The sequence below is a fragment of the Ceratotherium simum genome, chromosome 12 (genome assembly GCF_057802395.1).
Source record: "Ceratotherium simum simum isolate JZ-2026a chromosome 12, ASM5780239v1, whole genome shotgun sequence".
NCBI classification, from domain to species: Eukaryota; Metazoa; Chordata; class Mammalia; order Perissodactyla; family Rhinocerotidae; genus Ceratotherium; species Ceratotherium simum.
In genome coordinates, this window is record NC_141911.1 from 56,307,234 (window position 1) to 56,326,469 (window position 19,236).

Below are 19,236 nucleotides of genomic sequence, written 5' to 3' on the forward strand. Positions count from 1 at the left end.
AAAAAAAATTGAAAAAGTAATAAAATCCCAGTAAAATACCTAAATTCTATCTCTTCATATTTTCCCACTAGAAAATATGAAAATAATTGCAAAAAAAGTCTGTTTCCCAATGATTAGCCTTTCTTTTTCTTTTAATTTGCCTAACTGCTGGGTTTTGACTTGACAGTGAAAACAAACTTGTTGCCCATGTTTAATTTGGCACTAAAAAGTACTTCAATTGAATTAGTGGCAATTTCCCAGTGATTTTATAAGATGGGCCATATTTTAAAATGACAATCTGCATTTTATAAGATGTTATGTACAAACTGGAAATATCTGCTATGGTTATAACCGTTTCAACATATATCTCTCCTCAACTGGCTAAAGTAGCATTTAAAATTAAATATGCCTCTTCTAATCAGATATACTCGGACATCTAGTCATTCCCTCAGCTTTGTATAGATTGCTTATGCAAATAATACCATTGAATAAAAAATTCTTAATTTTCTCTGAGCAGCTACAATGTTACAATGATGTTCAAGTACTTTTGTTCCCCTAGAAAACACAGACATCAGTTTAAGTCAGAGTGATGTACTAGAACTTGCTAGGGTTTGGCAGCCAGAGACCTGAGTTTCAATCCCGACTCAGCCACTTAAACTGATATGTTACTTCAACTCTCCACCCTCAGTTTTCTGTAAAATGAGAATGTGTATAATAATGTCTACAAAAGAGAGTTAGCATGATGGTTAGAGACAGTTTCTGTTCTTAACATCCGTAGTGTCCGTTGCTTCGCTGGTACCCACTAAATGGCAGCAATATTATCTTTAAGTGTTTTTCAAACAAGAGGAGTGAATATTTGAAGATCTTCATATATCTATTCATTTAATGCTAAAAACCATGGCAGTTGTGTATAGTGTCTTTGGTATCAGTTTGTTATATTTTGCTATTCCTACTTCTCCTTCTCCTCACTCACTATAATTCATTCAAACATTTTTTTCTTGGCTCCAACTATTTACAAGTCCTCATATTTATGTAAGTGCTTGTAGAGGGTTGGGGCATCAGTTGGCACAGGTTGAAAGTCACAGACAATAGGGACGGCAGGGAGGGATCTCTGGGCTCTCACCATCCTGCAGAGAGGCCTTCTTGGTCAGCACCCAGAGAGGGTCCCTTGGGCTCTCTCTAGGAGAGGGATTCCAATGTTCTGTGGCTTTCTTTTCTACGCACAAGCACAAGAATGTATTTGTGAGGGGGGTGGTAAATGTTTGGGGGACAAGAACCAAGAAGACTGAATTTTGATGCCAACACTCTGGGAGAATGCTGAGAAATGCCAGCAGCCCAGCACCTGGAGAGCTTGTACTGCTCCAGCCCCTGGAGATATTGAGTTTAGGTGCAGCCTCTCCTGCTGGGGGCGCTTAGAAAAACCACAGAGAGCTTCCAGGGTGATTCATCAGGTAGTGCTGCTGGTCTCCACAATAGAGTGGGTGGTGACAGTTTCCTCTTGAGTCTCTTAGTTTCCTTGTTCACCACCACTAGTCCTTTAGTTTAGTGAGAAGAAAATCCTACCATCCTTGAATATGTATAAGGGTAACTTGTGAAATATACATTCTCCTATGACCTTGGAGGGACAAAATTATAAGAACCACCGGCCACAAACCAGTGGTACAAAATTAGGTAGTATTCTGTATTAAGATGAAATTCTCTGGCCGGCCAGGTGGCATAACAGTCAAGTGCACGTGCTCCACTGCGGTGGCCTGGGGTGCACTGCTTGTCAAGCCATACTGTGGCGGCGTCCCATATAAAGTAGAGGAAGATGGGCCAGTCTTCCTCAGCAAAAAGAGGAGGATTGGCAACATATGTTAGCTCAGGGCTAATCTTTCTCACAAAAGAAAAAAAAGATGAAATTCTGTAGCAGTCTGGGTATTATATCAAATAAGGTTGGACACTTGGAACCATGGGCAATTAGAATTAGAAGCTTCTCTGTTTTCTTGGTAAACGGTTGTAAGGTAAAAAGCTGTAAGGCCTTATGTACACTCTGCCTTGGTAAGTACCCTGTAGATAACATTAAATGCCACGGGTGCCATTGAGGTTATGTATGAGAAATAAATTTTTGAAAGTGCTTGTGAACTCTAAAGGGCTATAAAATATTTATTATTTTAATAGTAATTCTGCAGATTTTGAAAAAGAGACATAAACTCTAGTGTTTGAGTTGATATTTTTAAGACCTTGAAAAAGATAAATGTAATTAAAAACAAATAATAATAATAGTTGTAGGAAATTTGGACTTATCTCTGTTGCAAGTTTTTCTTTCAGTTATTTCCAATAATAAAAGTAATAAATATTATTTTGTCTGCTCTGTTAGATTATTTCTCTAATATTGAGTTATACGCATGTTTAAGTTCTTAAGTGAAAAACAGAAAAAAACTCTCACGACCAAAGATAGTAACAGTGGCTTTCTCTCGTAGGAAGAGTTACAGGGGTTTTATTTACTTCTTTTACATTTTCAATATTTATACATTTTCTATAATTTCTATTTATTATTATTATATTTTTTATATATAACTTTATTTATTTTTTCCCCCAAAGCCCCAGTAGATAGTTGTATGTCATAGCTGTACTTCCTTCTAGTTGCTGTATGTGGGACGCGGCCTCAGCACGGCCGGAGAAGCAGTGCGTTGGTGCGCGCCCGGGATCCGAACCCGGGTTGCCAGCAGCGGAGCGCGCGCACTTAACCGCTAAGCCAGGGGGCCGGCCCTCTATTTATTATTTTTATGATAAAACACCTGTCTAAAATATAATATAAAATTGTTTCCATAATAATACTTTTATATTCTCAAATACTCAAAATCTGTACTGCCGACCTTGACTCTTGCTCCCTTCGAACAGTGATTGTGTGTAGAGGCTGCCATCCTTCTCTGATTTCAAGATATTTAGTTATTTTATTATGTCAGTTTTCAAGTAAGTTATGAAGATAAAATTTTAAAAAAATCATCATACAAATTGTTAGTATCTCTTCTCTACCCTTAAGTATACTAAGATTTAAGGAACACTTACAAATCAATTGCTTATTCACATTGTTACCAAAGATGCTCTTCCTCGCCGGATGTATCACTTCAGTCTCTCATGTTAACACCTCATCTTATGACAGATTCAAATATAATGCCAACCTAACTAACTGAGTCTCATCCACGTATACTGCCAAAATCACGTTCTCTTTTCTTGGTGCTTTCTTGTTGCTCCTGCAATAATGCTCTAATACTCCTGAGTCATTTCTGACTTGCTGTTCCTACTACTAGTTTTACAAAATGAACACCAAAAAATGAATATTAGACTACACATGTTAGGTAAGTTTCTTATAGTTTTCTCATGAAATAATGTGTATATATTTCAAATCATATTCCTAATTGATATCCTTTATTTTATTCTAGGCTCATTAAGTCATAAAAAATCACTTAAAAATATTAACTGTTACTTAAACAGAACTCGCAGTTGCTATGAAGTATGTTTGGATAGTTTTCATAACAGTTGAGACGTGCTTCTAAATCCATCTTATAAGCTAGGATCTTTCTGAATTGATGGTTCTTCTGCAGCTGCTGCAGAAGTGTTCCTGAATCATTTAAAAACCTTCTAGAGCTGTTTTCTACTGAACTGCACTTTTGCATTGTGACCTCTATTGAGACATTTTAATGCAAACATCAACCTACAACTCACTACTGTATTAATCCTGAGGCTATTAATGAGAACTTACTCTACCACGTAACCCAATATCCCTTTTATAAAAACCCACATGAGATGCATCTTTCAGAATTCAATATTAAGGAAAAGCTGCTCATAATCATATTGGTATATTTCAATTTACGAACATCATAGAGAAATGTCATGTCTCAGGATTCTTTGCGAGCCCCTTGCTAGTAGGAACTATATAGTCAACCTATAATCCTCCTCCAGCAACTGAACAGAGCTTGCTTTTATAGAGTGTGTCTAATTATTGCATGCTTGGATTCAACACGCTATTAAAATTTACTTCCCTTCACTATCATTTACTAGTTCTTTATCTTGTATTATGCTTTTCTCTGTAATTCACCTCATATCTCTCTTTAAAGATAAATGTAAATGGAATTTACATTTATCTTTAAAGTTACAGTCTCCCATATTGATTTGGAAGACTTTGTATTTGCAACTGGGCTTCTAGCCTTGCTGGCACAGGAAATACTTGCTCGTGGAATGCTGCTCTCCAGGGGAACTTGCTGACCAACCTAGGCTTCAGTTGGAAGCCTTGAAGGCCCTCTGCTGAACCAGCGAGCCTATTATAGTGATGTTAAAGCTGGATTCACACAATGGCAGACAGAGAGAGACCATTACCCTGAATTTAGTAGGTACCCTAAAAATGACATCTATGCTTAAAGTTTCGAGGACTAATATAAACAAATATCTTCAATACTTAAATTGATAAACTGTATAAAACTGAACTGACATATCAATGAACCTGAACTTCTTTTTTTCTATTATGAATGATACTTAATATATTACTGTAGATAAAACATCTAAAAAAATTGTCTCTTCAGACATGAAGTGGTGTGATTTTGTTTTACATCCTTTCTTAGACTAGTAGACCCTGATTATTACCTTATATCTCCATTTCATTTGCTTCAAAATGAGCATTTAGTAGTACTTAAACTCTATTTATTAATTAAAAAAAGTTATAACATTCTGAAGTCCACATAAATAAATGTCAAAATGTTTACAAAAGACTTCAGTATTACTGTAGGTCTTGGTAATAGTATGTCATGTTATTTGTGTGTTTATGCTTATGTGGTTTAATAATTTTTGTTTTTTGCCTTTCCAAGATATTAGGCTGTTAATGACTGAAAGGCATTGGAACATAAATAATAGGAAATAAGGAGATACCAATTTTAGAATTTTAATAGCCTTAAATCATAATTTATCTTTTTAATTCTATGACCTTCACTGGATGGCTCAATGACTTTGTCTTTGTTAACTCTGAAATGATACCTTCTTTGTAAGTTTAGAACTTCCTATCATTCATATCTTTCTTAAGGTACCTTTATATAATAGTATCATTTCTTATAATGGAAACTTGCAACTGTGTTGCTAGGCAACAGCGTAATAGAGACTTACAGCTATCACTTGATCCTATTTCAGTCTTCCCAGCTGAAAGCTCTCGTCATTGACATTCTGATTCAAAATTAATTTCATCCAAGTGAGTACTAGGACAGAAGATGGTAAGATCATCAAAAGCAGTTGCACTCAAAGTGAAGACAAAGTTAAATGGGGCAAGCCTGTAAAAAAGTCCATCAGAATATACTAGGTAAGGAAGATCTGGTCATCCTACTTAAATATTGCTTTAATTAGGAATTCCCTAGGCATAAAAACATAGAAAAAAAGTATTGCCATTACAGAAGTAATTTCTATATTCAATTTACATTTTTTGTCCCTGTTTTAATTAGTAGTGAGTGTCTTGAAGCAATAAAATTCAGTAATTTAGAGGAGCTGTAGTAGTCAGTAATATATGGACCATTTAAAGATGGGAAGCGCCCCTACTGTTGTAGGCTGAATAATGCCCCCTCAACAAAGATATCCACATTCTAATCTCCAGAACCCGTGATTGTTATCTTCCGTGGCAAATGGACTTTGCAAAGGTGATTAAATTAAGGATCTTGAGAGAGTAGCCCAGATTATCCAGGTGGGCCCAATCTCAAGGATCCTTATAAGAAAGAGGCAAAGAAGGTCAAGGGAAGAAGAAGTCAATGTGATATCAGAAGCTGGAGGACAAGACGTGATGTGATGCTGGGCCATCACCTAAGGAATGTAGGCAGCCTCTAGAAGCTGGAAAAGGTAAGGAAATGAATTCTCCTCTACAGCCTTTAGAAGGAACCAGCCCTGCCGACAGCTTGATTTTAGCTGCATGGGACACATTTCAGAATTCTAACCTCTAGAACTGTAAGAGAATATATTTGAGTTTGTTTTAAGCCACATAGTTTGTGGTAACTTGTTACAGCAGCAATAGAAAACTGATACATATTTCTTTGGTACTCTACTTCTAAACCCTAGCCATTAGAGTTCCTGCCGGTGTGTATTCATGCTTCCTCCCACACAAGTGGTGCTCCCACCTCTAAGGCTCTGAGAAGGCGAGACTTTTCTTCTTCTATGTCTGTGATAAACCCAGCTCAGTGGTGGGCATAAGATAGCAAATTTATCATCATATTATCTATACTCATATTATAATTAATAACTGAATAGGCATTAAAACTAATGAACTTAAGGTTTTAACTGAAGTCATAACATCATTGTGTTTAAACATACAAAAAAGCTTAGAAATTACCTCATTCTTTTTCAATAATAATCCCTTCCAGTTGTGTAGCACAAAATTTCAGAGGTACAGCTCTCATTTTCTCCTCCCAGTAAATATATTACATAGGCTGCTCTGGCACTGGTATCTCCACTTAAAAGGTGAAGAACCTACAAAATAAAATCAACAGTCCTATACTAGAAGCCAATCCAAAAGGAACCCAAATCCAATGCTTCTAATTAAATATCTATTTCTCTTTTCATAATCTGATTAAAAATCTACTTCCTATATCTCACTGGAATAGATGTATTTCACTTATATTTTCTTGTATATTCTCACAATTTATAACACATAGGAAGCATGTTATCAAAAGAATTAGCCTCCCATGATTACACAGCTAATTACTTATCAGAATCAAAATGTTATAAACTAAATTTTATAATTTAACAAAAACTGAATTAAGATTGAATTAATTATCACATAAAATAAATATTGCATGCTGGTCTTGGGTTGTTGCCAAAGACAAGATATCCCTCAGCAAGACTGTTCAACAATGTAACATGTCACATTGCAGACAATATAAACAACCCATGGCAGTGGGACAAGGTCTCCAATGTGATGAAATAGAATTTTTCATTCATAAATCCAGGAAGAGATGGAGAATCTTAATGAATAAGTCAAGGCATGTTAGACAGTTTTTAAAATATGTACTACAAGCACTAGTCCTGCTGTGATGCATAAAATTAACGGACAAGTAGTTTCAGTATCAGTGAAGAGTCTATGCATACGCATAAATGCATCTTTATAATATACTTATAATATCCTTATCCTTATAATTTACTAATTCAAACTATTGGGCTCAGTTAAAAATTCATGGGGGAGATGGAGAATCAACATTGTCAGCAAAAAGAAAGGCCAGGACAGCCAATCATAGAAGGAAGAGTGCAGGGTCATTTCAGAAAATGGGTAATGTGAAAGAGAGCAGTAGAAAACAAGACTGTAAAATAAGTTTGGGAGAGGCCTTGAATGCCAAGCTAAAAATTTTATATATCTATTTTTATGGGCAGTGGACATTTTTAGTGTGTACGTCTGACATGAACAAGAACATGTTTTAGAAAGATTTTTCTGAATAGAATGTATGTAGGATCACTTGGAAGGGAAAGAATTGGAGATGGGGAGAATACTCAAGTAGCTCAGGTCAGATCAAATAAGGGTATGGTGTTATTTCCGTTTCTTATGGTATAATAAGTAATAACAGCTAACATGGATATAGTGCTAAGGGTTCACCAAGCACTTCTCAAAGCACTTTCATATGATAATTCATTTAGTCCTTATAGCTAATTTGTAAGTAGCTCTTATTTTTATCCCCATTTTGCAAGTGAGGAAAGTAAGGCATATAGAAGTTGATAGATTTGCCCAAGGGCTCCAATTTTTGAATGCTGGTAGTCTGACTTTAGAATTCATAATTCTATATGATACTTATAGGTAATAAAGAATATACAATTTTGTAAACACAAAAATAACCCCTTTTGATAGCTATTTAGCAAATTATCCCATTCTACACATGCATGTGTGTGTTATATATTATATTTATTTTTGTTATTCTGAAGGAATGCAGCTAGGCTCACTTAGAAAGGAGCAAAATACTTTAGAAAGAACCACTGTTCATGGACTGTTGGTCATTATTATTATCCTTTTACTGCTCCTTGCTGTTTCAGTGATATTCATTGAGTACTCACTATGTGTCTGGTACTGCGCCCTCCACTGAGAGACAGACACAGTTGTCATTCTCACGAAGCGTGAGTTCTTTCAGGTTTTAGATTCTCTCTGTATCCCAGTACTACTGGTGGGCTTGCTGTATTCTATGTAGAGCAGTTGTTACTCTGTCTGCGTGTTCAAACTGGTTTCCTTTTTTTGCATTATATTTAAAATATTAACATGCTATACTATAGGTAAGGGATGTTCAAGGTTATAAAATGCCAAGTCTCAGCCACTTTCAACGTTTCAGTGGCTTTCCAAAGCCTGCTGGGACTCTGCCATCACTCAGTCATCTCTACCTCATGCTCAGAGTGGCATGACGCTAATGTGGTGGATTCTGTAAAGTACATATAAAAATCACAAACTGTATGGAACTGAAAATTATGGGTTGTTATAAACATTGTTTAATCCTATCTACCGAAAAAATCTAATTCTTAGAAACATAAGGTAAAGGGTTCTTATCTTAAAAGTTTCATAGTATGGAAATTGAACTGTCTAAAAGTATTTTGTTTTTTTGTTTTCTTCCTGAGGAAAAAACAAAAAAAGCTAAGTTACGCTTAGCTAGCTTCTGTTGCCAATCTTCCTCTTTTTTTTGTATGTGAGCTGCTGACACAGCATGTCCACTGATAGACAAGTGGCATAGGTCAGCACCCAGGAACCACACCCAGGCCACGGAATCGGAGGGCGCCGAACTTAATCCCTGGAGCACCAGGGCTGGCCCTTATTTTGTCTTTATATTACTTCTTTGGCTACTGTGTACATTTGCCTTTTATGTGATAAGTTCTTTTTGTTTACAACTTTTTTGCTTATAACTAACGCACATTGAGGAACGTTGAATGCATATGACTTACTGAGCATTTTTTGCATTGAACATTTTTATGCACACCTCAAAAAATTATGACATTTTCATACTCCACTCAGTATATTCACCTCAGGTTTGTTTTTTTTTTTTTTTGAGGAAGATTAGCCCTGAGCTAATCTATTTTATATGTGACGCTGCCACAGCATGGCTTGATAAGCAGTGCGTAGGTCCACACCTGGGATCCAAACCCGTGAACTCTAGGCTGACAAAGTGCAGCGTGATAACTTAACTACTACGCTGCCAGGCTGGCCCCTCACCTCACTTCTAAAATCTTTTCTTAATTGAATATCCCTACTTATATCTCTGTGAAAGGTATTTTTCACGTATATATTCTTCATGTTCATTCTTTCAACCTAGGGCACACAGAAAGCATTTTATGAAAAAGATCACAAAAACTTAAATGAACAATGCTTCAGAAAATTTTTTGAAGAAACATATAATCATCTGAAGCTCCATTACATGCATATCCAAATCCTGAAGACTTCATTTTTTTCATAAGTTTGTAATATGTCTCATTGCTAGACCATGTGAATTCAGTAATAGAAGTCTTGCAGTTCAAAAGTAGGAGTGAAAATTACTCTTCTCAGGACTAGGCAGTCCCTGGGCCTTAATATCCAAATAGCGTTTCCCAGTGACTTTATGGGCTCCCTGGAACTACTCAATTTTGAAAGAAATGACGATTATTTTGTCTTCCAGAACTGCATCTTTTATAATAGAAAGTAAGACATAAATAATTTTCCCTCATTATCTTTCTTTAAAGAGTCTTGATTTGCATTTGGCTAGTGTACTATTTAACAATATTAATTGGATCATCCTTTTATTCATCCTAAAAATAGCTACTGAAACATTATACACTATCATTTTGTACCAGACCAGGAAAGTCATTTGTGAAAGAACAAATCCTTCTACAAGCCATGTCACTCAGTCTAGTACACATTAGGAAAAAATGACTAGTTGTGAATAACAGGCCCACAGAGAAGTGTTTTTATAAGTGTAGAAAGGAGAGAAAAAAATCTTAGGAATCTGAAACATTAATCTTCAAGAAACTAGTGAAATATGTATTTTGTTTTGAGGATAATTTTTATGCTGTGAATATTTTGGATCACTTCCTTATATGAAAAAAAAAATTACTTTTACTCATTGCCACTGACAGCATTTTATATGAGAAGACATTAAATCGTGAAACAGCAAAAAGTTTCCCATCCCAGAGCAGTTTCAAAGATGGAAGGAAATTACGTTTCTTTCACTTTATATTCCCATTTCTAATCACTAATTTCTGCCATCAGGTATGAGGGTGATGAACTGTGGAATTGGGAAATTTCATTATCCAGCAACCTGCTCATAAAAACCATGCCAAAGAAAATCCATTAACCTCTCTGCAGAAGCAACAGAAGGAAACTAACTTCTGTCTGAGTGACAGTTGCATAAGTTCGAGAAGCACAAACGCAAAGGATGCTTTGCCTAATCAGCTATCCAAGGGAGCAGAAGGTTTTGCTTTTTAGAAAATTTTCCACAAGGGCAAACTTTCTACAAGAAATGACTCACATTGGAGATTCTCAAAGATTGGGTTGAGTTACCTTAAAGGATTGAATAATTATTATGAATAATAAGTACACAGTTTTATTTGATTCTGTCCTAAAATGAGTTTCCTATTGAGCTGTATGCTTTGTCGCATCTGCTCTTCATTTCTTCTTGACTTTATTGGGATATGAACTCCTCTACAAAGCTGATCCTGATTCATTTGGGCTTCTCACAAGATGTTAGGTATTTTCCTCTTTGTTCTCTCCTGGCATTTTGTTCTTAATTCTATTATTGTTCTTCCCACATTATATTTATTTTCTCATGTCCCAGTATTAAATTCCAAAATACAAATTTCTCCAGGTGTGGATACCATCTTCTATTCATCTACCCTTATATCTAGCATAGTATTATTTGGGGTTTTCCCAAAAGACAACTCTGAGTCAAGGATTCAAATATAAGTAGTTTGTTTGGGAAGTGCAAAGAACTCTGGTAGGAAAATGAAGTAAGTTATACAAAATAGAGGAAATTGTTAAGTGGTGAACTATTAAGTGTTAAATGTTGGGGGACAATTCAGAAAATGGTCTAAAACCTAGGCCTCAAAATTATCCTTCCTGAGGAGGGAGGGAGTGGGGTAACTGAACACCAACGATTGAGAGTAGTTCACTGAGGGCTGCTGATCCCTTGGCACTTCCAGACCGCTGCTGCCTTGCAATCCCAGGCACTTTGGGGTTTAAAGAAAAAGAGCCCTCAGGCACATATCTGTGGATATTGGCACTTAGAAGCCGGTCTGAACACTCAGAAAGGTTCAGGGATATGAAACATGTAGTGGATGTTAAAGTCTGCATTTTGTACTGCTCAGATCCATTCACACCTCATGTTAAATTCACTCTCCCATTACTGTTTCTTTAATATGATTGCTGGTCACAATTTCTGGGGAGGGAGAAGACATAATAAAGGAGGGTTAGTAGGACAAATTACAGGTCCCCCTACTGCAACTGATATTCATCTTCTTCCTCGTTTACCACCCATTCCAGATTCCCCTCACCCTCAGCTGGTGCTTCTGGTCCTCTGGCATGCTTGCCTGATAGTGCTACTCAGATCTCACGCCTGATGAGTCAGAGCTCCTTGCTATCATGTCCTTGTCAGGCTGAAGTTGCTACAGGTCTATTTATGATTATTACTAGACATAGAAGCACAAGAGAGCTGCCCAAGTGAATCTCCTTTCCCACATTATATAGCAGCAATCTTACCTCCTCATAATAGTCAGGATCAAATTTCCTGTTCTGGCATAAGAACTCTTTTTTGCCTGTTGGTCTGCTAACAAATCAGGTGTAGCCAAACTTTCATTTTAGTGAGCTGCATTTAGTGGTACTGCTGATCTCTACTAGACAATTCGTCTTCTCCATTTTGCTTTACAATGCCTCCTCTGCTGTGGACGCTCTTTAGTGAACATCAGCATGAGACACAGAGATCCACCATCTCTGTGCCTAATCCTATAGATATATCCACATGTTTCCCCCCCGAGAACAGCTTGCCTTGTGTTTAAATGTTATTTCGGGTCCCTGGCCAACCAGCTAAGCCATTTGCTGCTGTTCAGGATACTGTGAATATATTAATCTCAGGTCAGCTCTCTCTCGGCCCAAATTTGATTATTTGAAGCTCTGCGCATGGAGATATATTTCTTTCCTCACTCTCATTCAGAGGCACGCTTTTGTGGGACTCTCAGGCAGCAGCAGTGTATTGTAAGCTTGTGCCAATATAGCTACCCTGCCATTATGAATCAGGCCTTAGTTCTTCTCTTTTCCAATAGCTGGTCATAGGGAGCCCCCTAGGAGACCAAAGGTATAAGCCATGAGAGAGGATCCATAAGACAGGAATAGATTGCATGGTCACCTGCATTGTAAGTTACTTGTACTCTCTAAACCTGATCAAGCCTGATTCCAAATTTTAATTGCAATTGTGTGATGGATTGCTCTGCATCTGATCACTTCTGTGACTTGGTTGTGTTGATATTATCCAGCTCATGATGGACAGCTCTGGGTGCGCTGCCACTTAATGCCTCATGCTCAGTTGTCTAGCATATACTAGGGCTAAGTAGCAAGTTAGGAGCTGCTTTTAAAACAGTGAATACTTCTTTGCTGCAGGTGGTGTGTCCTTGCCCTAAAACCCCCAGCGTCTGTGCTATGACACTTTTACTGGGGCTTGCCAGAGGTTTTAGCACAGCATTTTAAAGTATCAGATAACTTGAAACTGACAGCTTTCCAAGCCATCTGATAAACGGGTGAAGCTGTATTTTCAAGTGTGATATATGCTTTCTTCAAAATATAAAGAAACCTACCAAGCTCTGTGCCTTTTTCTTCATAGCAGGGGGTGTAAGGTGTAATAGCTTGTCCTCTATCTAGGAGGAGATATCGTGGCATACCTCTAATCTCTGGACACTTAAAAACTATACTTGTGTGACATGTCCAGGACGCTTTTTATGATTTATCTTATACCCTCTCATCCACGTGGTTTTACCAGGGCATCCAGTGCACTTGCCACTTGCTTTTCTCTAGGTGAGATTAAAATAGTGCCCTCAATATAGTAGGCCAGTGTGATGTAATGTGAAATGTCCAGATGATCAAGGTCTCTTCTGAATTTATTGTGACAAAGAATGAGAGTTAACATCATCTTGTGACAAATCTGTGACTCTATCCTGCTGTTCATTCCAGGTAAATGTAAATGATTCTGATTCTCCATGGTAGGTATTGAAAAATATATTTGCTAATCAATAGCTAGACACTAAGTCCCAGAGTTTATGTAAAATCTTATAGTAAAGATACCACATACAACACAATAGCCATGATTAGGACCACCACTTGAATACTTTATGGTAGTCTAACTGTCATTGCTATAATCCATGTGTCATTTTAGGGACCAGATCGGTAAAATAAACAGAGATATAAGAGTTACTATGACCCCAGGATCCTTTAAATTATTGAGAGTGCACTAATCTTTACCATTCCACCCAGACTATAGCATTACTTCTGATTTACTACAACAGCCAGTGGAAAGAGAATAGTGTGGAGGCTTCCTCTTGGCCTTTCCTACCATTATGGCTTTTACTCCAGAGGACAAGAAACCAATGTGTGAATCAAGCCAACTGCGAAGTATGTCCATCCTGGGGAAGCACTTGGTAGACCTGGAGAACCATTTGACACACTGTGCCATAGGCTTTGACCAGGATCCCAGTCACCTGGACTCTATATGTCCCCACTCTAACAATAGGGCCATGATGGTATTTTGAGTCTCCAAGCATTATTGTCATCTTAGATTCTGTATTCAAATATCCTAAAAATATTAGTATACCCAGGGTGTAAATATTCTGGTAAGTAACTAAAAGTTCCTTTAGAGAATATTGAAGGAAATCCCTACTCAATATATTTGTTGTGCTGTTTGGGTTCTTTTGCAAGATGACTTGGCCTCCACTTTAAATGATGAACTCTGGGTCATAGAACTGCCCCATATGTAGAAACTGGATGAGACATCACAGTTTTTCATTGTGGCCACTGATGTCAGCCTCCAGTTCTCTCATTCTTGGTCTTTCCTGGTTATATAAGTCAAGTAAAACACTTGTCATCTTTTTCTCTATCTTGCCTCTTGGAATATCATTGTGCATTAGCTATTACCATAGATTCCTGCAAGTCAGGTTTCTTTAGATGACATCTACTTTGCTTCTGACAATTAAATGTTGCAACATGACCCCTACTACTCCAGAATTGTATTATCTCCGTTGACCCTAGAGAGCTCAATACCATGGAGGTTTACCCTACTGTCAATCCTGACTTACAAAGAACAGCCAACGGTAAGCTTCTTGATAATGCCCTCCCCCCCCATTTTTGTTATAGTAAAGTAGGTGTTTCTGGGCTTTGTTAGGGAATATGGTTAGTTGGTATGTCATTGGGTCCTTGGGTAACATCCTTTCACTCTTTCCCTTTTGTACCTTCCTCAATCCTCTGTCAAGGCATCCTAGCCAAGCACCCTTATGATCCATGCCAAGGAAGCTTCTAATGTTTCCTGGCGGTAGATGTAAGTTAGCCATGTCCTTCAGCTCTATTGGTGATAAATATTTTCCTTCTGAAGCAGAAGAAATACTTCCCCTGGGCCATGCTGAAACATGATCCTAGTTATTTGTCTAGAACGTACAAGAGAAGATGGGGTCAAATCTCAAAGATGACCGTTATCATTTTTTGAAGCATCTGCCTCATGTGAGGCCTCTGCATGGTCTCCAGACAATGGTAATCTTCTATCCTGGAGTGCAGGACACTGGCCACTTCTATAGTCCCAGAACATTCACAGAATTTGGAGGTTCAAGGTTAAGTACATTCACACAGATGTTCTCAACTCAATTTCAAGGTCCCAGTACTTCTGTATCATAGGTCTTACTTTAGCAACGAAGGCCTCCTGGGACTGAAGAAAAAAAAAGCAAAACAAACAAAAACTGCAATTTTGCTTCACTCACGATCTGATCCTTGGCCTTGTCTTTAGCCCTGTAGCCCACCAGCTGCAGGAGATGAGGGTGTTTGGCTATTACATCAAGACTCCTGGCTCTTACTTTGTGATCTGAATTGGTGGTGGTTAACCTAAACCTGTCCTTTCCTTTCTTTATTGCATCGCTGGCACTTAATGGGAGCTAACCAACTCCATAATTCTTGAAATTCCCGTTATTATCATATGCTCCAAATGCTTAAAGAATTATATAATCAGTGATCCCCCTTTATCTCTATCCTATCCCAATTCACTACAGGTGAGACTTAATAATTGTGACAGTATAGCATTCCAGGGGTTATATTTCCCCTACCAGAACCACCAATGGGCTTCTTGTCGCCATTTGACTACAACGATCCGGGAACTGCCTCTTGGGAGCACTTCTGGTAGACTGTCTTAGTGTGGGTTCTTTCAGAAGCAGATCCAAAGACAAGAATTCGAGTGCAAGTAATTACTTGGAAGTGTAGGAAACACGGTTTTGGAAGTGGGGGATATAATAGAGGAAAGAGAAAGCCGTCAATTAGTGGTGAGCTATTAAATGTGCATCAGGACTACTTAATATGACTCTAGACCATGGAACAATTCTGGGGAAAGATGAAAAACATATACCTAAAAATTATTCTCCTCAAGGAATAAGAGAACTAGGGTATTTAAACACCAACTCCTGACAGTAATTCATTGAGAGCTGCTGGAAGTGGTGATGATGGTGTGTTCCAAGCATGAGTATTACATCTTTCAGCAGTTTCAAAGAAAAAAACCTCCTAGGCACAAAGTTGAACATGTTGGCATATGAAACTTAATGCATTTAAAGAAGGGTAATGAGTGAGGCATAGAAAGCATCTACTACACATTGTATAAGTGCTGAAAAATATATGACTACTGTTAACAATTGTGGGAAGCTGGGCCCTTAGGAAGTTAATTTTCATAGGAAGGAATTAAACTTTTTAAAGACTTTTATTCAAATGTAAGTATTATGAAAGTACAAGAAGTTTACTGTTAAACATAGGCAAAATGTAACGCAAAAAATACGGCTTCCAGAATGATAGCATGGGTTTTGACACATGGAGTCCAAGGCATTCTACGTATGAGAACCGGCATGAATAAAGTCATGAGCGTGAGAAAAGCTAAGCATATTTGGTGCAATGTTTAGTAGTCAAGTTTGACAGGATGTGACTGTTGAGACCCCTGAGCGTTTGAACTTATGACACAAAAAATGAAGGGTCATGGAAAGGTTTTGAGTCTATATATGAAACTAATGCACTTATATAAGAATACAATCCCTACCAGTCTTAAGGACCATCATAGAATTCAGACATACAAAATTGTAAACTTTGTTAAATTGAAGAAAAATCACATAGTATTTAGCATTAATGAAAGCATAAACATAATATGCAATACAAGTGTTAAATATAAATTCTAGATTTATTACCTTTAATAGTAATTTTATCTGTATCAATTTTGACAAATTATCAAAACTCTTTGAATATTTCTAAACAGGGGTTTATTGCAGCTCATGTTATGGCTGCAAGTAATAGACTCAAACAGTAAATAACATATTTACTGTCTCCCATAGTGTGAAGTCTGGAGGCAGGAGAGTCTGAGTTGATAAATGCAGCAACTTAGGCTAATGAGCCACATTTCTTCTTTGTTTTTGCTCAGCTGTTCTCACCCTGATGTATCTTCGTTTGTATCTTAGCCTGTATCTTAGTTTGGCTCCTCTCACGGTTTAAGGGACTCACATGCAAAGGATAATATAATACATAAAGATTAATAAAGAATATATAAAAAATATAACAAACAATCACATAGAGACAGAGATTGGATTGGTGGTTACCAGAGGGGAAGGGGGGAGGGAGGAGGGCAAAAGGGATGATTAGGCACATGTGTGTGGTGATGGATTGTAATTAGTCTTGGGGTGGTGAACGTGATGTAATCTATACAGAAATCAAAATATAATAATGTACACCTGATATTTACATAACATTATAAACCAATGTTACCGCAATTAAAAAAAATAATATATCTGTCGTGTGTCCACTTTCTTTACTGTGAAGAAAATCTCAAATGTCCCATAACAAACTTTTCCATACTTTCTGTTGCCAGGATTATATCCTACGCCAGGTCTAAACTAATCACATGGCTGTTGGAAGACAATTCTCCATGGGTCTCTCGTATTTCTGCATGTATTACAAGTAGAGGTACTGATTGTCCTTTGTTCTGGGCTTTCTTTCCAAGGATGTTTGCATAATGAACATCTTTGAAAGATATAGTGTTTTCCTCTGGAGCAAAGAGAAAGTTTACTTACATTCTTGGAAAATAGAGATAGTGTCTCCTTTGGGAACAAAGACAGGCTTGTTTACTGAGCATCATAAAAGACTGAGGTTCCTTTAGGTTAGGGTTCTTCTTCTGTAATGTAGAACTTTACATTATGTGTACAATGTGGAACTTCTTCCCAGTGTGTGTGCAGAGATCAGCTGGCCTTCTCTGAATCACCCTGTGGAGATTGGGGCTTGGAGAATGGGTGCAGAGTATTCCGGCTACTGATAATGTGGTGGGTATTAAACTGTGCTTCATCTGACCCAGGAATAATGTGTCTTCTACCATAAACTATGGAACAGTGGTGGACTAACTTGATAGCTAAGAAGTAGGGTAAAATCTTCACAACTCATAAGGCAAAGGGAATGAAAGGCTCAAACATATAAAGATTTACACCCTGAATCTGGGGGAGATTTTAAACCATTCATGTTCACTTAGAGTAGGGCAAAGAAAATTAGAATTGTATGTTTAAGGAATTATGTATTTATAGATGGTTATTGAATGAATAGCAACAACAAAACACACACACATTATTTTCCACAAGGCTAATAAATGTCTTGTATGATCATTTTGATTATTAGATATGTATTTAATAATTCCAGATATTTGATAGATATTCAATAGGTGCATAAATCCTTTTATAAATGTGGGATTATGGCATGACTATTTGCTTTTCAAAATAATTTATGAATATGTAAAGTAATATATGAAAATTTTAAAAGTCCGAATATAAAATATAAATTAAATATCCATTTTTGTTTTACAATTGCTGAACAAATGCAGATTTATTTTTTTTTAATTCTCTTTCAAAATCTCATTGAATGAGAGAAGAAACATAAAATTTAAAATGAATCCTTAGAGATATTGGAAAATGTGGAAGGGATCCATTAGGAGATGAAAAGTAGGAAGAATTTCTGAGAATGTAAATAAAAATGAGAGTAAGTTAGACTGATGACCAATTCTAATGGAACTAAGATTTCTGAAAGATTGGATTGAGAATATTATTTTGAATTATATGGAATGGAAAGTTCTGAATCATTCTTATGTATAAATGAAAATTTGCCATAAGATTTGTTTCTATAGTTGGGACAAAAGTAATGTACATTTCCAATTCATGCCTATGCATAACAATAAATTCTGGGTAAAACTAAGATATCAAAGAAAAGTATACTAATAGCAAAAATAGCAATACAGTTAGAAAAATATGACTTCATTCTTTATTTAGCGAAAGACTTTCAAAAGAAAAAATAAATCTGTGTCTTTAAGAATATACTTTGTATGTGGAGAGACTTCCAAAAAAGGGGGAAAAAAGACCTCTAAAGAAAAAGACTGACAAATTTAATTGAATAAAAACGAAGTCTTGTGCGTGTCAAAATTCATCATAATTGATGTCCAAATAAAGCCACAGATTGAAAGAAAATCTGAAACTCCTACAAATCAACATAAAAAAGACAAATGACTTAATAGGTAAATTTGCAAAGGGTATGAAAAAGTAACTACAAAAGACATTGAAAACAGGAAAAGACAATTAACTGTGTTGGCAATAAAAATGATAAAACAAAAACGAGATATATTTTGAATCCATTATTTGGGTAAAAATATTCAAAATTGATAATACTGAGTGTTTGCAATGGGAAAAGAGGATTTGACAGAATATATAAATTGTCAAAATTTGCCTCTATGTTGCTGCAGCAATTCCATGTTAAGAATCTGTCCTAAAGAATTACAACTGAGACGTGTGCAAAAAATTTTCTCTATAAGAATATTCATTAGAGCTCTGCTAATAATAGCAAACAATTAGCAATGGGAAACTAAGTGTCCAATAAGAGAGGAGTGATTAATTAAATAAAACATTTATACATGGACTTTTTATATTAATAGATCAGCTAAATCCTATCAGAAGACTGCTGGATGTGTGGATGAGCCGACCCAAGACCAGAAAAGCTTGCAGTGAGCCTAGCCTAGG